Below are 17092 nucleotides of genomic sequence, written 5' to 3'. Positions count from 1 at the left end.
CTGATTGAGCAGTCCCTGAGGTTTGCCTTCAAGGCCAGCAACAACCAAGCAGAGTATGAGGCGCTGATCGTCGGAATCTTGCTGGCCAAGGAGATGGGAGCCAAGGTGCTAATGGCTAAGAGTGACTCGCTGTTAGTCACGGGACAAGTAACAGGCGAGTTCCAGGCCAAGGATCCACAAATGGCGGCTTACCTGGAGTATGTACAGGAGTTGAAGAGTTCCTTTGTCTCCTTAGAAGTGGTGCATGTGCCCAGAGAGCAGAATGCCCGAGCTGACTTGCTAGCTAAGCTCGCCAGTTCAGGCAAGGGGGGTAGGCAGAGGACGGTGATCCAAGAAACTCTGAAGACACCCAGAGCATTTGTGGCAGATCACCTGGTTCTTCAGATAAGCAAATCGACGGAGAAAGCGGCGAGGAGTCACAGGTCTTTAACCCAGGAGACCTTGAGATCGCCGAGAATAAGAGTATGTCGGGAGGAGAAGGTAAACGTGGCACAGGTCTGCACTACTCATGAGCCAGACACCTGGGTAACATAGTACAAGCGATGCCTGGCAGATGGCCTTCTCCCATTAGATCTGACGGAGGCTAGGAAGATAAAGAAGAATTCTAGCAAGTTCACAATGATTGATGGCGAGTTGTATAGGTTTGGGTTCACACACCCACTCCTGGAATGTGTGCACGGAGAGAGATGTACAAGAATCATGGCCGAGCTCCATGAAGGGATATGTGGAAGCCACGTCGGGGGTCGAGCTCTGGCCGCAAGAACCCTCCGTGCAGGTTACTATTGGCCTACAATGAGGGAGGACTGCAAGAAGTATGCACAGTGTTGCAAGCAATGTCAGCAGCACGCCGATTGGCACAAGGCGCCTCCCGAGGAGTTGAAGTCGATTTACAGCCCTTGGCCGTTCCATACATGGGGGATCGACATTCTGGGACCTTTTCCGTTGGCGATCAGGCAGATGAAGTACTTGGTGGTGGCAATTGAATATTTCACCAAGTGGATCAAAGCAGAACCAGTGGCCCAGATCACCGCGCACAAGATCGAGAGCTTTGTGTGGAAGAACATCGTGTGCCGGTTTGGTGTGCCCAAGAGCCTGGTGTCAGATAACGGAACTCAGTTTGCAAGCCACCTGTTGAAGAAACTGTGCGAAGGGGTGGGAATTCAACAAGTATTTGCATCCGTCGAGCACCCTCTGACGAATGGCCAAGTAGAGTCAGCCAATCGGGTATTGCTGAGAGGTTTGAAGAGAAGGCTAGAGAAAGCCAAAGGAAGTTGGGCTGAGGAGGTACCCCGTATAGTTTGGGCGTACCACACCACCGAGCAGTCAGGAACCCATGAGACCCCGTTTAGCCTGGTCTATGGATGCGACGCGATGATTCCAGTGGAAATCCAAGAGAGCTCGCCGAGATTCCAGAACTTTGTAGCGGAAGACTCGAATGAGGAAAGAAGGCTGAATCTAGATTTGCTGGATGAGGTCAGGGAGGAGGCGAGAGTAAAGGCTGAGGCAGTGAAAAGAAGGATTGAATGAAGGTATAACTCGAAGGTGATGCCAAGGCAGTTTAAAGAAGGCGACCTGGTGATGAGGAAGGCCCACCAGTACGAGATGGAGAACAAGTTGTCGCCTAAGTGGACGGGACCGTTCAGGATAACCGAGGCGCTCGGGAACGGCGCCTACCGTTTAGAAACGTTGGAAGGAGGGGCAATTCCTCGCACTTGGAACGCCACGCACCTCAAGTTATATTACAGTTAAAAGCTTTGTAAGTAAAAACAAACACGAAGAGTTTGCAAGCTTTCTGTTAAAACAGTTTGAAGGGGGCACTCTTTTTTCCCTAAGGAGGGTTTTTAATGAGGCCACCCAATAAAGAAGAGTTTTCGAAGTTTAAAGTGTTTTAGATTGCATGCTTGTTGTTATTGCGAAAGTTTTGGAAAGAAGTAATTTAAGGCAAGTTTTGAAGTTATGTCGCATGCTTTCTAAAAAGTTTCTAAGTCCCCATCGTTTTTCGGCGATTGGCGGCATCAGTTAAAGTTAAAAGTCCTCATCGTCTTTTGGCGATCGGAGGCACCGACAATGTTTAAAAGACTTCAACGCCCTCGCGCGTCCTGAGGCGAGAAAGAGACAAAGACCTCCTCGCCGTCGAGCGAGTGCAGGCGAGAAAGAGTTAAAAGTCCTCAGTGCTTCCAGAGGAGAGAAGATGTAGCCTCTGGGGCAATGTAGAGGCACCAGTAAAAAGTCCTCAGTGCTTCCAGGGGAGAGAAGATGTAACCTCTGGGGCAATGTAGAGGCACCAGTAAAAAGTCCTCAATGTTTCCAGGGGAGAGAAGATGTAGCCCCTGGGGCAATGTAGAGGCACGAGTTAAAGACCTTCTCGCCAATAAGCGAGTTCGGGCGAGTTAAAGACCTTCTCGCCGATGAGCGAGTTCAGGCGAGTTAAAGACCTTCTCGCCGACGAGCGAGTTCAGGCAAGATAAAATCCTTCTCGTCTCGAACGAGTTCAGGTACGGTGTGGAGGGTGGAAGAAGTTTAAAGGATAGCTAAGGTAGGTTCGAAGAGAACACTTAGCTATCCGGCTTACTGTTCTGAAAGTCAGGGAAGGTAGAGAAGGATCTGAAAGGCGCCTCTACCCCCAGATGAGGGAACAATGGCCAAGTTACAAAGGCAAGAGGAACCTTGTATCGCCAAGGCTCTTTGGTGATCAAAGGAAATTCGAGCGATGGCAAGAGTTAAAGCCCGTTTCGATGGAGCAGATCAGGTGAACTATGCCTTAAACTATCAGTTGGGTTAAAACGTGCTGTTTAGCAAATAGTTTTACGCTGAAGCTCGACTGCCTTTGATGAGAATCAAATAAAGGAGGCTTTTATTAATGGAGGAAGAGGACATCCACCCTCACATTTGAAGTTCTTCCTTCTAGTCTTCTCAAAATTAAAAGAAGAAATAAAATAAAGATGAGGCCCAAGCCCAAAGCCCAAGCCCAAGCCCAAGAAGGCCAAAGCCCAAAGAGCCCAAGTCCATCCCATGAGGGGCAAGGCCAAGCTTTGAAATACTCTTGTATAGTTTTAGGAGGTTTGGTTATTAAATAAAGGTGTGTGAAAATGTAAAATAAAGTCACATTGTCCATGTGACTTAGGAGAGTGGTGTAGGTGTAGTTTTTGGGAGGTGTCATAGTAGAAAAAGGTCACACCTCCCATGTGACTTGTTTTTGGTGGGAATTTCAAATGAGTTTATTTGAAATTTCCCACCTATTTTTCAGCACCTTAGGCTATAAATAGAGGTGCTTCCTTTGTAAAATTCAGATTTGATTTTATCTAAAGAAACTATACTCAAAATTGGAGTGAGCATTTGGAGAGCTTTTGAGCTTCTACTCTAGTCTTATCTTGAAGGACCATGGTTTCCTCAAGTGGCGGCTTGCACACTCATCTAGGAGCATCCATTCTTCTAGTGGCGTGATCATCCAACCATTCCTCCATCTTCATGAGCATTCTCTTCTCCTTCCTTTCTTCTTCTTCAATTTGTTCATGTAGCCTTGAGTTTTGAGTTGTTTTTGTTTTGGTTCCTTTAATTTTCCAGCACCTATTTTCTGTTTGCTTCTTAATTCTGTTCGGTACTTTTGTTTTTAATTCAATTCTGTTCGGTCTCTTCTTTTCATTCTCCTTTGTTGATTCAATTTGACAATATTTGGTTCATCCAAATGAGTTTGGGATTTGGTACTTGTTATTGGTGAGTTCTTGATTTTAGAACCATGATCCAACTTCTAAGAAAGTGCCTCTACATTTTCCAGCTCAAGGTGATTCCTCAAAGTGTCAAGAATCTTGTTCTATGTGGCTATTGGAATCACATCATGTGGTATCATGAGTCTTAGGTTCATTCTTGTTTAATTGTTGAGTTGTGTGCAATTTATTTCAAGAGCTCTTTTTAATTTCTTGCAATTTAAGTTTCTGTTTTAGAATTTTAATTGAGTTTTCTTGCTGTTTTTCTTTTGCTCCAAGTGTTTGAGGAAAGGTTTATGGCACTCATAATTCTTATGAGTATGGTTGCTCTTTTGGAATGGCATTATCCTTCCTAGAGTTTACCTTAAGCTTCCTTTCATTTGTTACAATTTGTGTTGTGTCTTTTAATTTTTGAATCATGTCAAGTTGTGTCTTAGTCATGTTATTCCATATATGTCATTACTTCTAATAGTACTTTTATTGTTTTGATTGTTTCTTGCTTTGGTGTCATATAATTTTCTGAATTGATGTTGATCCTTTGTGCATTTTCTTTTTAGAATTGAGTTCATACTTGTATTCTAGACCTATACAAGTTCCAATACATCATTTTCTATTATGTCTTTGCTAGTTCATCATTCTGTTTTTTTTTATTCCTATTAGGTTTCCTCTGTTTCTGAAAAGAGTGCTTACTGTTTTTCCTTATTGCAACTGATTTACGTACTGTAAAATTCTGAAATTCTGGATTTGAGATATTCAAAGTGTTAGAAAAGAATAGAAAAAAGAATCATTCAAAAATATGAAGTACACAAAAAATGATAAATAAAATAAAAAAAGTGTACATTCCTGCCGAAAAAAATACGGTAATCTGGCAGTGATTTTAAAAAATTTATTTCTCTCAATTGGCTTACTGTTTTTAATTGATTCCAGTGCCATTATTGAGTTAACATCTTGAAGTTTCTGTGGTATAAATTTCATAATCCAGTTCGCTCTACAACGTTCCAGTTAAATCAGTGAATATCAAACACAGTTTGCATAAAATTTTTTTTTTTTTCCAGTAGCTAATATTTTTGTTTTCTTCATCTACTCTAGTGCTTTTCCTTAGGTATTCTTTTGTGTGCCTACTTTTCTCATTGAGTTCTTTATTTTCTTGATTGTCTTTCATTCTTATTCTTTGAGTTTGTCTTACATATAGTATTCCTTTTGCAATTACCTTTCCTTGCTTATACCTTTTCTTGTTTGTCTTTATTGTTTCTTTGGTTTTGTGGTGGTTTGCTCTTAAGATTGGTGTGCTTGCTTTGACATATTTCATTTGAGGATTCCAAGGCCTCAAGATCAGATTGGTGCAAGAACATTATTTCTTTGAGAGTGATCTCTTTTTTCAGCCTCATTTCACTTCGGCAGTTTCATTGCCAAGCTCACTGTTTTTGCTAATTTTGTTTCTTAACTTGTTTGCTGTTTTTGTGTGTTTGCTGTTTTTTATTTGCAAAATGGCTGGCTATTCAAGTGGTGCATCTTACAAACAGCATTCTCCTTCCAAAGCTTCAGTCCTTGGTGAAGAAGAACATAGAAGAAGGAGGCATCACCATCATTCTCATGAAGAGAGCTATAACCGTGACCAAAGATATCACCAAGTGTTCAACATTGCTTGTAAAAAAGTCCCTAGTTTTAATGGTGATAGTGATCCTAATGTGTATTTAGAATGGGAGACTAAGGTTGATCATTATTTTCATGTGTATAAGGTCCAAGATGACCAAAAACTTAGAATAGTTTCTTTATCCTTTTTGGGCTATGCCAAAGAATGGTGGCATAAAATTGTAATGGACATTATATATCGCAAGAAACCTCCCGTGGTTTCTTGGAATGCTTTGAAAGAGTGTATGCGCGCGAGGTTTGTTCCTCCTTCTAGGAAGGAACACTTGTTGAAGTTCCAAAGGCTTCCTCAAGGACATAGGATGGTAGAAGAATACATTAAAGATTTTGAAACAACTTTGACTAAAATGAATATGCATGCTAATGAAGAGTCAAAGCTAAAATGGTTTGTACGTGGTTTGAGAAGAGATATTAGAGAAATTGTAGAATTAAATGAGTACTCTTCTTTAAAGAAAGTGTTTCGCCAAGCCATCAAGGTAGAATCCTATCTTTTGAAAACAACTTTCAAAAATACTCATGATTATAATTTCTACAACTCTTCTAGGAAGGATGCCAACAAAATGTCTACTCAAAATTGTCCTTCCAATTTTTCCAAACAAACCATGTTTCCAAACAAAGTTTCTACTACAAATCTTTCTACTCCTAAGTCACCTACCAAAACTTCAAATATCAAATGTTTTAAATGTTTAGGTTTTGGGCACATAGCTCTTCATTGTCCACAAAAGCAAATCTTAAAGATAAACAAGGTAACACAAGACCTAACTCACCCACTTCCCACAAGTCAAAATAAAAAAGACAAAGAAGAACAAGTTGACATGAGTCTTCTCCTTTCACCTCCAAGGTGTTTTCCTTCCTTATCTTTTTCATTACCCAAGGTTTCTATTTCAACACCATCTTGGTTAAAAAGTGTTAGGGATGATTTCATACCTCCTAATGGTTTTCACCATTTAAGATGCCTTTTCCCAAAAGATATCATCAATCCCAAACAAATTTTTCCAACTTGGTCGATTTATAGAACCTCCTTTTCTGAAATCCCATTGTTTACAAAAGATAAGTCATGTTTACATTTTTCTTCCACTTTTAATTGTAAAACTAAACTGACTTTGTTATATGCAGGGATTCAGAATTCGTGGACGAATTCTCTCCAACTCGAGGAGTATGATGAGAATCAAATAAAGGAGGCTTTTATTAATGGAGGAAGAGGACATCCACCCTCACATTTGAAGTTCTTCCTTCTAGTCTTCTCAAAATTAAAAGAAGAAATAAAATAAAGATGAGGCCCAAGCCCAAAGCCCAAGCCCAAGCCCAAGAAGGCCAAAGCCCAAAGAGCCCAAGTCCATCCCATGAGGGGCAAGGCCAAGCTTTGAAATACTCTTGTATAGTTTTAGGAGGTTTGGTTATTAAATAAAGGTGTGTGAAAATGTAAAATAAAGTCACATTGTCCATGTGACTTAGGAGAGTGGTGTAGGTGTAGTTTTTGGGAGGTGTCATAGTAGAAAAAGGTCACACCTCCCATGTGACTTGTTTTTGGTGGGAATTTCAAATGAGTTTATTTGAAATTTCCCACCTATTTTTCAGCACCTTAGGCTATAAATAGAGGTGCTTCCTTTGTAAAATTCAGATTTGATTTTATCTAAAGAAACTATACTCAAAATTGGAGTGAGCATTTGGAGAGCTTTTGAGCTTCTACTCTAGTCTTATCTTGAAGGACCATGGTTTCCTCAAGTGGCGGCTTGCACACTCATCTAGGAGCATCCATTCTTCTAGTGGCGTGATCATCCAACCATTCCTCCATCTTCATGAGCATTCTCTTCTCCTTCCTTTCTTCTTCTTCAATTTGTTCATGTAGCCTTGAGTTTTGAGTTGTTTTTGTTTTGGTTCCTTTAATTTTCCAGCACCTATTTTCTGTTTGCTTCTTAATTCTGTTCGGTACTTTTGTTTTTAATTCAATTCTGTTCGGTCTCTTCTTTTCATTCTCCTTTGTTGATTCAATTTGACAATATTTGGTTCATCCAAATGAGTTTGGGATTTGGTACTTGTTATTGGTGAGTTCTTGATTTTAGAACCATGATCCAACTTCTAAGAAAGTGCCTCTACATTTTCCAGCTCAAGGTGATTCCTCAAAGTGTCAAGAATCTTGTTCTATGTGGCTATTGGAATCACATCAGCCTTAAAGCTCACAAGTTCTTAGAATGATATCGTCCGAAAGTTGATAGTTTGAAGCAGTTAGTAAACAGTTGCGCTCGCAGAATTGCTAAGTCAATTTCGTTTAAGCGATTTGTACAAGAAGAGATAAAGCTAACAGGGAGATTATGTAAAGAAGCAGAAAACATCATAACAAAGTGGTATCAGTTCAAAATACATATACCAAAAAGAGGAAAGTTATTACAAGTAAGTGTGTGAAAGAGAGAAAACAGAGGAATAAGTGATGAAGGGAAGCAGCTAATCTTCAGAAGGAACGATCTTCCCATCCACCACTTCGTTGTTTAGTGACACCATGGAGAGGTCCAGATCAGGGTACTGGCAGGCAAATTGCTCCAGGGCGGCGTCGAACCCAGCAGCGAGGATTTGGGCGGAGCTCAGCTCGAGCTCTTCAGTTTGCTTTTTGAGCCCCTCGGTCTGCTGTTCCAACTCATCAGCTCGTTTCTTTAGTTCTTCAGTTGTCTCACGAGCTTGAAGGAGGTCTTCAGTAACCTTCTTGTTTTCCGCCTGCGCCTGGGCCAGCTCTGCGGGGATCCTTTCATTCTCCTTTTTGGCCTCGGCGAGCTTAACCACGGTGTCATCCCTCTCTTTCTCAACTTTTCCTAAGAGGACCTCCCGATCTACTGACCCCTTCTCAAGGTTTTCTACCTTGGCTGCATCTGCTTTGATCGACGCCTCCAGGCTAGCCACCTTGAGACGGTAGGGGACCAGTTTGCTCTCCAGCTCAATTTTCTCTTGAGCTAGGAGGTGCACCTTATGGCGCAGATCGGTGGCCTCCTTACGCGCCACCCTCAGCTCCGTGTTCATGGCGTCCTCCACTCTCGAATGGTCGATCTCTGCCAGCATAAGGTTGCAAGACAACTTCTCCGCCTCGATCCTTATTAGGCGATTCTCCTCTTGGAGCACGGAGATGTCGTCCTGAAGTTTCTTGCTGGAGCTCTCCACAGCTTTTGATATGATGGAGGGGAGGTCCTCTGCCATCATTCTGAGTTTGGCCGTGAAGGGTTCCCAGATCCCCTTAACCGTAAGGGGAAGGTTTGCAACCGCTGTTTGTGGAGGCGCTGAAGGAGCCTGGTGCTGGCTCTCACCACCGCCCTCTTGGATTGGTTGTTGAATTGGAGCTTCTTGGCGTGGTGGTGACGAGGGGGACTCGGTGATGATGATTGGCGAGTTGTGAGCACCTTCATCCCCACCTGGCGCGGCTTCGGCGATTGACGCAGTTGAAGGAGGACCCTCTCCAGCGGATATGAATGGCGTGGAGGCGCTCAGAGGGTTCTCCATGAAGTTGGGCTCAGTAGCCTCAACCGCAGGAAATGCAGCCGTCGAAGGTACTGCTTAAACTGGCGGTGTTGCAGCTGGGGGAGAAGCCGGTGTTGGAGCTGGTGGAGAAGACGGTGTCGGTGTTGGAAGAGGAGGTGGAGCAGGTGGTGAAGAAGGTGCCACCCTTCTCCTTTTGGTGATGAGGCCGTCCTCAGTTCCCTCATCGTCTTCTTCTTCATCCTCATGGACCACCTGAGGAGCTTTCCTCTTTGGCTTCCTTAAGACGAGTTTTTTGCGTTGTTGAGTGGGCAACGCTTCTGAATGGGTTTGGCCTGGAGGGGGCGATCTGCCCTGAGTAGCGGCGATCTCCGCCACTGAGTTGGGCACAGTTTGGGAGCCCGACGCCATTCCGTGGGCTCGAGCGAGCGCCCTCAATTCAGCTAACTTGCCTTTGCCCAGCATGAGATCTACATAATGCAAAAGTACACAGGTAAGCTCAAAGACAAAGGTAAAACATATGAGTAAGTGTGCAAATAAGACAAACAAATGGTGCAGGAAATAAAGACCAAGTCTAGTGCGCAACAGACAGGACGCCCAGTAATAGATAACAGAAGTGCAACATAGGGCAAAGACTTAAACGTTGAGGTAAGCACTAACCTATGCGAGCCTTGAGTTGGTCCTCGAAGAACTCGAAGGAGATGAGCGAAGAGGTGAGAAAGGTGATGTTAGCGGCTGCCACGCTCTTCCAGAAGAGGCATAAGTCCTTGTCCAACTCGCCCATGCTGTCGGGGCTTCTTGGCTTTCTGAAGCTTCCCTTGGAGTCTTTATTTCCCTTGTTTACCCAGTACAAGGGAAAGCCGTCGAGCAGCGAAGCGTCCTGGACATTTTGGCATACTGGAGGAGTAGCCTGAGCGAGGTCGGGGCGAGAGGTTGCAGGCCTCTTAGCCTGGGAAGAGGGAGCACCAGGTGCTCGCGGTGGGTTATGAGCTTGAGATGGAGGGGGTCGTGTGAAGGAGGAGGATTCGCGGTGGTCTTTGTTCGAGCCATCGCGGGAACTGCAAAGGAAAAAGGAAAAGAAAGGTGAGCGAAGGTTGCAGGGGTCGACTTGATCGTGAACGAAGGTTGAAAAAATGAACGAACGAAAGTTCGTTGTGATGGAAGAAATGGAAGACGAAGCCCTAAGTTGTGAAAAGGGAGAAGAAGAAGAACCCACAGCAATGGATGATGGATGATGCGAATCGGTTAAAGTGCAGCAAATATCAACAGAGGAAGTAAAAGGAGTACCTTCTGAAGGGAGTTGGGGATTGAGACAGTTGAAGAGCGTCGTGGGTTCGCAGAGGAAACTCAGAGCGTTGAAGAGGCAAAGAGATGATGGAACAGTAGAAACGAAATGGGTTTAAGGGTTTTTCAAACGATTTTCGGAAGCGTAAGCGACAGCTAAAGGTGACCGTTGATGAAGCCACGTGTCGAGCGATTGGAAAAGTGTTTGGTGGAGCGTCAGGAAAGCAGAAAGTACGAACGTTTGGAATTCTGCGCCAGCGCCACGTAGATCAGTAGTGACGTGACTTATTTAGTCTTTTCACTGGACAAGTCTTCGCTTAAGACTGGGGGGCTTGTGTACCGTCCTGGTAGTCGGAAGTGATGACGTGGCAGCAAGCTATTATGCACGCGTGTTGAGCAGGGCCCAGGGCTGGCAGAAGGGAAGGGAGTCGGGGGGCTCGTGTGGTCGCCAGTTATTAAGTTGGCGTGCTCCGATCTCTAGCATACCTAAACCGGCGGTCACCGAGTTTGAGATGAAGTCGCCGGATGCGAACCCAGACGACCTCGTGGTTAGAGATCGCCGAAACAAGGACATCGCCGAAGATGAAGTCAGATAGTCATTTCCTAGCTAGCCAGAGGATGAGGTCGGGAGACAGCTTACTTGAACATACACGGTGAAGCAGGTAGAGTAGATCATGAAGGCGGCCGGCGAGACCACAAGGAAGGTGTATACGAAGGTACCCGATCTCGCCACTCAGAAGAGATCACGCTCCAAGGCAGCTATGCACTAAGTTGTGTCATGCATAAGTGACTTAGCCAAAAGCCAGAAGAGTAAGAAGTGGCGCCCAAATCAAGGATGCTCCAGATGGTGACACGCGTACAGCTGGATGCGAGCCACGAGTCCAGATGTGTAACTGTCTGGAGAGAGAAAATGCGCAGGTATATAAGAGATTCTAACGAACTTCTGAGGTACGCACATTTAGATTGCTTCTTTACGCTTGCGAGTCTTGAGTACGCTGAGAGAGAATTTTGCACGGTTCCTTAGAGTTCTTGAGTTTTCTCTTAGTATTTGGTGGTTCAGTCGCTGACTTGGGCGTCGGAGCGTGATCGGCCGCAGTGGCGCCATTCTGTCTTTTGCAGGTTCTCGAGGCGAATCACGGCAAAGGACGGAGGCTAACACGGCGCAGAAGTCGATCCAGATTTGACGAGGCAAGGTTCTTGCGTCCCGGTCAACAGGCAGGATCATAAGGAAACTTGTAAAAGAAGAGGAAAAGTAGAAAACAAACAAAATGATCAAAAGTGGATGACCAACCAACGTATTTGCCAACTCATGATTATGAGACCTACAAAGTAATTTCAATATCCCTCATTCACCACTCTTTAATGGATACTGATGGCAAATTCATGAAGCTCTTCTCGGAATCATGATCAAAGGGTGCGGAAGCTATGGATTGAGATGTGCAAGATCCTCCTAGGAGCTATGGTGATCTTGAAGGTGCATGATGTGTATGGAAAGAGGGAGGTTCGGCCAGCCCTATGGTAGGTGATGAAGATGAAGATTAGGTCCTAGAAACTAGGCAAAAGCAAAGTATGGCACAATGTTGGCAGCATAACTTTACTCTCATTAATCTTCAAAATACAAGAGCTAGGCATCTCCTTTTATAGGCTAAGGAGGCCGTGAAAGTTAAGCTAATTCCACATGAAATGTAATCAAAATGAAATGGAAATGTGAAGGCACATGGCACATGGACCACATGGCCAGCCATGTGAGACAATGTTCTAGAATGTGCACAAATTCTAGGGTAAATCACATATGAGACAAGTTTATGCTTTCTAACACTACACTAATTACTAAGCCACCCTTAATGGGCCTCCATGTAGCATGCACAAGGTCTTCTCCCTCCAATCCGTGGCTTGACCCATTTGTGCGTGAATATGCTTGGCCATGGACCTAGTGATAGGTCCTAGACGGTCTAGACTTCCTCCTAGACGCTCCTTGTGTAGCCGCCCCTCCTCTTGTGCTAGACGCTCCCCTCTTGAGTCTAGACGGTCTAGTCTTGGGTCTTGGCTTCCATGGTGAGGTGAGCTTGGCCCTCCTCCATCGTCCCATTCCCCTTGGAAAGGATTTGTCCTCAAATCCAGCTCGTCCTCGTCGTCATTGGTACCTACAAATGGAGAAAGGTCAATTACATTAAAAGTGTCATGTACTCCATATTCAAGAGGTAGGTCCAATTTATATGCATTGTTATTGACTCGCTTGAGGACTTGAAAGGGTCCATCACCTCGGGGACTTAATTTGGACTTCCTTTGAGTTGGAAATCTATCTTTGCGAAGGTGAAGCCAAACTAAGTCTCCTTCCTCAAAAATTATTTCTTTCTTCCCTTTATTGTTGTATTTTGTGTACTTCTCATTTTGTTGTTGTATTTGGAGTTTAATCTTCTCATGCATTTTCTTCACAAAGTCGGCTTTGATTACTCCTTCCTTATGCACAAATTCTTGTGGATTAGGAAGAGGCAACAAATCCATAGGTGTGAGAGGATTAAAACCATATACTACTTCAAAAGGAGAAGCATTAGTAGTCTTGTGGACTACTCGATTGTAAGCAAACTCAATGTGGGGAAGATACTTATCCCAAGATTTATGGTTGCCCTTCATGATAGCCCTAAGCATAGTCCCAAGAGATCTATTGACTACTTCGGTTTGGCCATCCGTTTGAGGATGACAAGAAGTTTAAAATTGTAGTCTTGTTCCAAGTTTGCCCCAAAGAGTTTTCCAAAAGTGGCTTATAAACTTGGGATCTCTATCGAATACTATACTTCTAGGGAGACCATGAAGTCTCACCACTTCTCTAAAGAAGAGTCTAGAAATATTTTGAGCAGCATCTACCTTGTGGCAAGGAATAAAATGGGACATTTTGCTAAAACGGTCCACTACCACAAAGATAGAGTCATGGCCTCTTGCAGTCCTAGGGAGTCCTAAAATGAAATCCATGTTAATGTCTTCCCAATGAGCATTTGCAATCGGCAAAGGGGTGTAGAGTCCATGAGGCATTGTTCTAGACTTTGCTTTTAAACATGATATGCATCTAGAACAATGTCTTTGGACGTCTTTCCTCATGTGTGGCCAACAAAATTTTGCTTTCAAAAGGTCTAGAGTCTTATCAACTCCAAAATGGCCCATGAGTCCCCCCTCATGTGATTCCTTGACAAGGAGTTTCCTATGTGTGCCTTGGGGAATGCAAAGTTTCCCTCTTTAAAAAGATATCCCTCGGACACATAGTAACCTCCTTGCGCTCTATGTTGACATTGGGCATAGATGGATGAGAGTTCTTGATCCTCTTGGTAAAGCTCTCTTATGTGATCAAATCCAAGAATTTGGGCACCCAATTTTGAAAAGACTGTATGCCGCCTTGAAAGAGCATCGGCCACTATATTGGTGCTTCCTTTCTTGTATTTGATTACATAAGGAAATTGTTCAAGAAACTCCATCCATTTAGCATGTCTCTTGTTGAGCTTGTGTTGACCCTTTAAATATTTTAAAGACTCGTGATCACTATGGATGACAAATTCTTTGGACACAAGGTAGTGTTCCCAAGTCTTTAGGGCTCGCACAAGAGCATAAAGCTCTTTGTCATAGGTGGGATAGTTGAGGGTGGCACCATGGAGTTTTTCACTAAAATATGCAATAGGGTGTCCACCTTGCAACAATACCGCACCTATGCCTACCCCCGATGCATCACATTCTATCTCAAAAGTTTTGGAAAAATTTGGAAGAGATAGAATTGGTGCATTGGTGAGTTGAGCTTTTAGCCTTTGGAAGGCTTGCTCATGCTTATCATTCCAAAAAAATGCAACATCTTTTTTTACAAGTTCATTCAAAGGAGAAGCTAGACTTGAAAAATTAGGCACAAACCTTCTATAGAAGCTAGCTAACCCATGAAAACTCCTTACATCACTTACATTTTGTGGAGTGGGCCACTCTCGGATGGCTTTGATTTTCTCGGGGTCAACATGCACCCCCTTTTGGTTAACTATAAACCCTAAGAAAACTACACTATCTACACAAAAGGTACACTTATCCCTATTGGCAAAAAGACTATTTTTCCTAAGCACTAGAAGAACTCCCTTAAGGTGACTTAGATGGTCTTTTAGGGTTTTACTATACACTAAGATATCATCAAAATAAACTACTACATATTTACCTATGCAATCTCTCAAGGTATGATTCATGAGCCTCATGAATGTACTAGGGGCATTAGTGAGCCCAAAGGGCATCACCAACCACTCATATAATCCAAATTTGATCTTAAAAGCGGTTTTCCACTCATCACCCTCTTTGATTCGAATTTGGTGATATCCACTTTTAAGGTCAATTTTGGAGAATATGGTTGACCCATGTAGTTCATCAAGCATATCATCAAGCCTTGGGATTGGATGCCTATACATGATGGTGATGTTGTTGATTGCTCGACAATCACAACACATGCGCCATTTTCCATCCTTTTTGGGCACCAACAAGACAGGTACAGCACAAGGGCTTAGGCTCTTTTGAACCCAACCCTTCTCCAACAAGTCTTGAACTTGTGATTCTATCTCCTTGGTTTCCTCGGGGTTTGTTCTATAGGCAGGCCTATTTGGTAGGCTTGCCCCCGGAATGAAGTCAATTTGATGTTCTATACCTCTAATGGGAGGGAGTCCAATGGGTCCCTCATTAGAGAATATATCTTCAAATTCACTTAAAAGTTTTCTATTTGAGGAGGTAGATTCATGAGTTCACTACTTGTGGCAGTGCATGTAAGTTGATAGAGATCAAGCCCAAGAGAACATGGAGACCACTCATCAAGCTCAAGAAGAGGTGGAGGCACAAATGGAGGACGCCCATGGAGGTCAAAGTCCACCTCAAAGGATTACAAGAAGCATGTTCAAAGCCTTGGGAGCTAGAGGACATTTATTTTCTCTTTTTGTAGTGTCTTTAGTTGAAGGTGCTTAGAGGGAAACCTTAGAAACCTCTTTTGTTATAGCATCTTTTAGGTTTTAGTTAGGAGCTTTAGGGGGGTGTATTAGTAGATAGGTGTAGGAGTAGAATAGGGGGTGCCAAAGTGAAGGAAAGGATCACACCTTCCTTGCTTTGCAAATTAGCGCCGGTTCTAGATGGTTTTGGGAGGGAATTTTGAATTGTTTTAGTTTTCTTTTTCAGCACCTTAGGCTATAAATAGAGGTGCCTTCCTTGTAAAATTCAGATTTGAATTCATCTAAAGAAACTATACTCAAAATTGGAGTGAGCATTTGGAGAGCTTTTGAGCTTCTACTCTAGTCTTATCTTGAAGGACCATGGTTTCCTCAAGTGGCGGCTTGCACACTCATCTAAAAGCATCCATACTTCTAGTGGCGTGATCATCCAACCTATCTTCCATCTTCATGAGCATTCTCTTCTCCTTTCTTTCTTCTTCTTCAATTTGTTCATGTTGCCTTGAGTTTTGAGTTGTTATTGTTTCGGTTCCTCTAATTTTCCAGCACCTATTTTCTGTTTGTTTCTTAATTCTGTTCGGTACTTTTGTTTTTGTTTCAATTTTGTTCGGTCTCTTCTTTTTATTTTCCTTTGTTGATTCAATTTGACAATATTTGGTTCATCCAAATGAGTTTGGGATTTGGTACTTGTTATTGGTGAGTTCTTGATTTTAGATCCATGATCCAACTTCTAAGAAAGTGCCTCTATATTTTCCAGCTCAAGGTGATTCCTCAAAGTGTCAAGAATCTTGTTCTATGTGGCTATTGGAATCACATCATAAGTGTTCCTTTACAAAAGACAAGGCTTGGTTGTTCAACAAGAAGCAAATTTTCCAAAACGTTTTCAAAAGGCTTTTCTTGTTGAGCAACCTTGTGGGAAGGAACACTCTTCTCCCACGCCTTCCTATCCCTAAGAATTTTCTCTTTTTCTAGCGCTCTTTTTTTTTTTTCCTCATCCCTCTTATGTTTCATTTGTATTTGGTCTTTCACCACTTGAGAATGTGGTAAAGGACTAAGTACAAATTTCTTATGCTTGTGGGTGAAGGAAATCTCGTTAGTGAGACCATCATGCAAGGTTTTCTTGTATGGTCTCCCTAATAAGATGTGGCAAGCTTCCATAGGCACTACATCACATAAAACTTTGTCTTTGTAGTTCCCTATGGAAAACTTGATTTCCACTTGGTTATCTACACTTAGTTCCCCATTTTCATTAAGTCATTGCAATTTGTAAGGTTTTGGGTGAGGAACTACTTGTAGATTAAGCTTTTCCACCATTCTAGCACTACAACAATTACAACTAGATCCACTATCCACAATGAGGGAACATATGTTTTCTAAAACATTGCATCTTGTATGAAATATGTTCTCTCTTTGTGTTTCCATGGATGTGTTAGGGTAATTGTTGAGGGTTCTCCTAATCATAAGCAATTCTACCTCTAGTGGAGCTACCCTCTCATCCTCTCCCCCTTCCTCTCTCTCACTAGGTTCATCCTCGCCACTAGTGTATTCATCTACACCCTTTAGAAACAAAGTCCTTTGGTTTGGGCATTGTGCTTGCACATGCCCCCTACCATAGCACTTAAAACACTTAACATCTCTAGCTCGGATGGGTGGGGTTGAGGTTTCTTTGGTTAAGGTTTGGTAGGTTCTTTTTGTTTTTCTTTTGATGTGCTACTCTCCCTTCTAAACTCTTTCTTGGGATAAAAGCTAGAGTAGGAACTCACCCTTTGACTTGAAGTTTTGCGCAAGATTTGTTGTTCAACTTTAATGCAAAGTTGAACCAAGTCATTCAAGTCTTGGTAAGGTAGGAGTTCTACCCTATCTCTTATCTCAAGTGATAGGCCACTAAGGAACCTAGCTATGGTGGTGTCCTCCTCTTCCCTAATGGATGCTCTCATCATGTAGAGCTCCATTTTCTGCCTATACTCTTCCACACTCATGTTCTTTTGTTGGAGTCTTTGGAGCTTGTCCATCAACTCCCTATGGTAGTAGGAAGGTATGTGGCAATGT

This window comes from Phaseolus vulgaris, chromosome 3 (assembly GCF_051622355.1).
Source record: "Phaseolus vulgaris cultivar YP4 chromosome 3, ASM5162235v1, whole genome shotgun sequence".
In the NCBI taxonomy this organism is placed as follows: domain Eukaryota; kingdom Viridiplantae; phylum Streptophyta; class Magnoliopsida; order Fabales; family Fabaceae; genus Phaseolus; species Phaseolus vulgaris.
This window is presented reverse-complemented; position numbering follows the sequence as displayed.